This window comes from Silene latifolia, chromosome 1, assembly GCF_048544455.1.
Source record: "Silene latifolia isolate original U9 population chromosome 1, ASM4854445v1, whole genome shotgun sequence".
NCBI classification, from domain to species: Eukaryota; Viridiplantae; Streptophyta; class Magnoliopsida; order Caryophyllales; family Caryophyllaceae; genus Silene; species Silene latifolia.
The window spans coordinates 59,978,702-59,984,701 of NC_133526.1; positions in this window are offsets into that span (position 1 = coordinate 59,978,702).

Consider the following 6,000-nt stretch of genomic DNA (forward strand, 5'->3'; position numbering starts at 1 on the left):
TTGAAGAAATAAATCAGGTTCTTGTCAAAAGTTTGATCTTCGCAAGTGTTTGATGGCTTAGTATGTAATTTTTGGAAATTGAATAAGAATTCTGTTTTTTCTTAATGGGATCTCTTGTACGTACGCGAAACTTGAGGATGAATATTGTGGTTAGCATTTTATCTGTGTTTGAAGCTGGTTTAAGACGGTGTTGGTCGTGAAAATATGGTGTTGGTCATCGGTTTTAATGATGGTTAAGTCCGCGGAGATGAGTGGTGATTGTTTGGGCGGTGTCGAAATATGGTGGTCAGGTTGAGAGGTGGTGGGTCGAGTGGTCGTCGGTGCGGATGTCTTAGTGTGGGTGCTCGCCTATGACGCCTAGTGGTGGGGTGGAAGGTTGTAGTGGTAGGGTTGATGTGGTGTGTATGTAGCAATGGATTCGTGGTCGTGGCCGAGAGTAGTTCAGGTTGGTGTTGTGGGTGAGTGCCCGAGTGGTGACGACATTGTGGGTAATAGAGCGGATGTGTGTGGTAGCAGTGGTGATGGCGGTGGTGGTGGTAGTGGCGATGGCGGAGGTGGTGGTGACAGCGGCAGCGGAGGTGGTTGTGGCAGTGGTGATGGTAGTAGTGGATACACAAAATACCACCCTAGATACATTTAGTATTACAATTGGATACATTTGGTACCACTAATAGGTACACATGTACCTAGTAGATAGTACTAACAAATGTATCCGGTAGTAATACTAAGTGTATCTAGGTAGTTCGTACGGTTCGCACTGTAACTCAGTTCGCACGGGATCCCGCCTATATATATATATATATATATATATATATATATATATATATATATATATATATATATATATATATAGATTTGGGATCCGGTGAGAACCACCTAAATAGTGAGAACCTTGAGAACTCTACCTCACGGATTTTTTTCTAAAAACTAACGATATATTTGGATTCGGCATAGAATTTTATGCCTAGGTAACATATTTCTTGGTCGAAAAAGCATAAATTATTGACCGGAATCGAGACGAGAAATATTTTATTAATTTTCATGCACCTACTACTCATTTTTCATGTATCTAACAATTTACACGCACCTAAAACTCGTTTTTCGTGCACCTCTGACTGATATTTTCATGCACCTACAGCCTGATATTTTCATTCCTATATATATATATATATATATATATATATATATATATATATATATATATATATATATATATATATATATATATATATATAGGAATGGGATCATGTAAGTATGGCTCATATATTTGAGGATTGAGGATTAATACTAGCCGTCAGATCTAAGAGATCTAATGGCCAATATTGTGCGCGCCTCATTAAAGGCAAGATGGTCAATTCCACCCCCAAGTATATATATTCCATTTCTCACTAAATTTGATTCATTCTCGCTGAAATCACTTCTCTCTCTACCTTCTCTCTTCTCGTCGTCTTTCTTCTATTCAATCCCCAAATTTCAATCGCTTTCTTCGTGATTTGTAGGTTTCCACCTCAATCTCAGTTTTACTTTTGTCATTCTTCTATTTCTGATCAATTATCATATTCTTTCGTTCATAATCGTGATGTCGGGTACATTTATTTCTTTTTAATTTGTAATTTCTGCTTTATTTTCATGTTTTTTTGTTTTTTTTCGTACATATATTTCCAATTCGTACTCATCTTACTGTGTTTGTTTTAATTTTCTGTCTAGATTTTCACCTTCATCTAGTTTTATTGTTATTTCAGCTTTTATTTGATCTATTCCGATTTGATTTACGTAGTATAATTAATCTTCGGAGCCGAACTTATAAAGATCCGATCCTCGTCTGCCGCAGTTGCAATATCCTCTTCATACTCCGACATGTCAAGTGCGTTTTCTCCACTTCAATCTTTTTTCGCCTTTTCAATTTCGATTTTTAGAGTTTGTGTGTTAATAAGGTTTTGATTGCAAACGATTATGACGCCTGACATAATTCGATGTCAAATTAGTGGACAATTGTAGAATTTGTCCCTAATTAACTTTTAAGGCTCAATACACTCAATTAATTAAGATGATGGCTTATAAAACTCTATCTCAGTATAAAGCCAAGAGATTAATTACTCCTCCTTTTACTAGTGGTTATTTGAATGACTCAATTTGAGATCTTATGATTTACATCTGTTTACATTTGTTACTCTTTAATGTTAGCTAGTAGTAGGATACATTTATCCGATTTAGGCTCTAAATTGTTTGACATCTTATAAATATCACATATTTGCTGCTAAAGTATCACATATTTGTTGGAATATGTGTCCTCCGACAATAATGCGATCACAACTGTCGATCATGATGATCACATGTTTAAGTCTCATTTTAAGAATAAAATTGGGAAGTAATATTTTACTGTCAACTGATCCACACATATCGGTAATGATTGGCTGACTAGAGTCTGACATTACTGTCGTGCGACGGTGGTGATCAGTTGATCCCCTTAGGTCATACCTAAAGGGTAACACTCTTAATTGATTATTTAATTGATCGTATGACGATACGGGTTAATTAAATTACTTAAAATTGACGGACGATTTTGGAAGTAATATTTACGTATCTCATTATAATTTGATTAAATAAGATACGGTCTAAGTGATCGAATTGTTTTGTTACTTAGATGAAATTATTGTTTAAGGAAACAATTGCATTTGAATGAATAATTTATTATAAATACAAGATGTTGTGATTTATAATTTGTAAATTATTTTGGTACAAGTAATTATGAATTACTAAGTCGATTTTGTACATGACGTATTTTTATTAAATGCGTTGATTTTTAATATGTTAAAAATGCATAACAATTTTACATGACTTGTGACATGTGACAAATTGACAAAGATAAAATGGAATCCATTTTATCTTAAATGGACCGAAATAGAGGGTGTATTAGGATAAATATTGTGTTGATTAATTAAGTAGAAAACATAATCATTTTACCTAATTACTAGCCATGCATACCTAGTTACTCTTGTGAAGAACACCTTGCTTATGCATTGGCCCCTTTTACCCTCCCCTACCCGGTTTTCCTTGTAGAAAAGACCAAAGGGTTTTCTCTATTATTTACCTAATACACTACATCAAAAGATTAGTGCATATTCATTCATTCTACACATCTAAAATATAGAGTTTTAGAGAGATAAAAATTACTCCATTTTTCTTTCCTTCTTAACCAAAATTTCAAGAGGACAAAACAATATTTTTGGGTCAATTTTATTTAGATTAATATTGTTCTAGTATTAATAATATTAATCTTATTAAGGGGTTACTTTGGCTATTCATCTTTGGGAGAGATTCTACTCTTGAATCTTTGTTCATCCATATTAGGAGAGCTCAAGAACAAGTGAGTAGGAGAACTCATTTGTGCCCAATAATCCGAAATTTCTATTGTAAGAATGACGATTTCTTCTTTATCTTTATTCATGTTTGCATGCATAAGATCCAAATTAATTTTATGACTAAATTAAATTGTAACATATAAGAATATGTTGTATTATGAGATATAGATTTCTAACAAGCGGTATCAAGAGCCTTAGGTTGTTTGCATGCAAATCGGTTATAGTTTTTCCGAGTTATACGATTAACATATAAAACTTATAAATTTGTGTTTATTATGATATATCACGAAATCAATCATGCATGTTAAAGTTTCTGGTCCTAAAATGTATTTAGGATATTTTGGTTAATTTATGGATTTTTATTGTTCATTTTATATAATAATGGCATTAAAATGTGAGTTTATGATAAAAATGTCATTTTTGGACTAAAATTAGCTAAAATTCGATTTTTCCCGTGGGTTTTGGATACGTTTTCACATATACTATGTTTTAATGACCTGTAAATTTTCAAAATTTTATGAGTTCTTATGCTCTAAATATGGATTTTTCATGATAAAATCGAATTTATATGATAAAATAGGTTAATATGAGTTATATTTCGAATCTGGTCATAGAAATTTAGTATGTTATCACATGCAATTTTACAAGATGTGTGTAAAATAATTGGCTATAATGACGTCTTTATGCATGATTTATGAATTTTTGATGAAAAATAACATAAATAGTGACTTTAATTAGTGAAAATTGCTAAAACATACTTCATGACTATGGAAAAACGTCACATGTTGCTTTTTATTACCTATTTCAGATATAAAATTTAAAAGTTGATAAATATAATTTTTCTCATATTTTTATGATAATATTTGATAAATCCGATAAACCGCAACATTGTTTTTCCTCGATGAATTTCGAAATTTTAACCTAAGTTTTTGAACATTATGACTATCATGGTATTTTTTTCCAGAATGTTCATGAGTTTAAATTTCAAATTTCAAATTTATTTGAAATTTTTGTGATTTATTTGAAGTTTATGGCATTTTATTGTAATTTTGAGTCCATTTATGAACAATTTTAAGAAATATAAGTTAATTATTGTCAATATGTTAGTGGAGACTAATTTTGAGTCCTAAGATGGTTAGGGTAATTAACTAGTACATAAATATGAATTTATGTAATTATTGTGATTATAAAATGTTAAATCACGCAAATCCGTAAAAACCGATTAATATACGATATTGGCTCCTTAAAGGCGATTTAGCATAAAATTGGGCATGTTCATACATATTATAATGCTGCATTTAATTTATGATTGTCATAATTTTATTTTATGTAATTTTATTTTATTTAATTTTTACTTAGTATGGCCTTAGTTTTTAATTTGTATTACCCGAAATGTATGGGAATATCGATTCGGTTGTAATTTATTGTGATCTCGTATCACCGTTGTGTAATTTAATAGATTTATTTTATTTTTAATTACAAATGTATAATAAGAAATTATGTAATTTGTTATGTAATTTATTTATTCCGGAGTTCCTTGAAGACGGTGCCACTCAAGAAGGCGATCCATTAAAGACGGTGTTACCTCAAGATGCGTGCCAAAAACCAAAGTTCAAGGGACCAATGGAGTTGGTTTCCGAATTTGTAATAGTTTATTAGATTTACTATTTTAGGAAGGCCATACTAGGATTTATTTTTATGCTTTGTATTTTATTTATATGTTGCATGCATCGCTAAATCGCCATAACTAAAACATGCATTATCATTTTTAATCGAGTATATCGATCGTGTCAATTACAATTATCGTAGTTCACCGCTTTAGTTCACTTAAAACGTGATAGATAATATATTGACATGACCTCTCGCTAAAATAAACAATTGAGACTTAGCCTTACCAAAAAGTAGAAACCATGAAAACCTATTTCGTGAGGGAGTGCACTCGGCCACACCGGGGTACAAACCTTGTTACGTAGGGGAAGTGGGTGATAAATGTCTATCCACCGAATTCATGTTGATAAGGGATGAATCGGCTACACCGTGCCCAAGTTAATGTGGATTTGGATCATGGACACATTTATTCGAAATTTGGGTTGAACTCAACAAAAGTATTGATAAGGGATGAATCGGCTACACCGTGCCCTTGTCGGATGTATTTTGGGCTAAAGATAAATGTTAATGTAATTTTATCGACCAAGAGTTCTAAAAGTAGAATCGATTAAAGCGTTAATCCACCGAGTTATATTGATAAGGGATGAATCGGCCACACCGTGCCCAAGTTAATATGAATTTGGATCTTGAAATCATTTATCAAGTTGGGTAGAGGTCACTAGATAAATGCAATAAAACTTGTTTAAATAAATTTTTACGAGTATTATTATTTTGAAAACGACATATGTTTTATTCCTTCAATTTTCGTTTTGTAGATAGCTGTTGGAGCTTGTGTCCTCCACAAATTAGTGTGATAACATTTATAAATCTCTTATAGGTTCAAAAGGGTATACTTCGTATTTTATCAGTTGATTAACGATTACCTAATAACGGTTGGCTTGCTAGAAAGTTTGACGTTATTATCATACAGATGGCGGTGATCAACTGGTCCCTAAAAGTCACACCTAAAGGATGTGTTTGAGAGATGTGA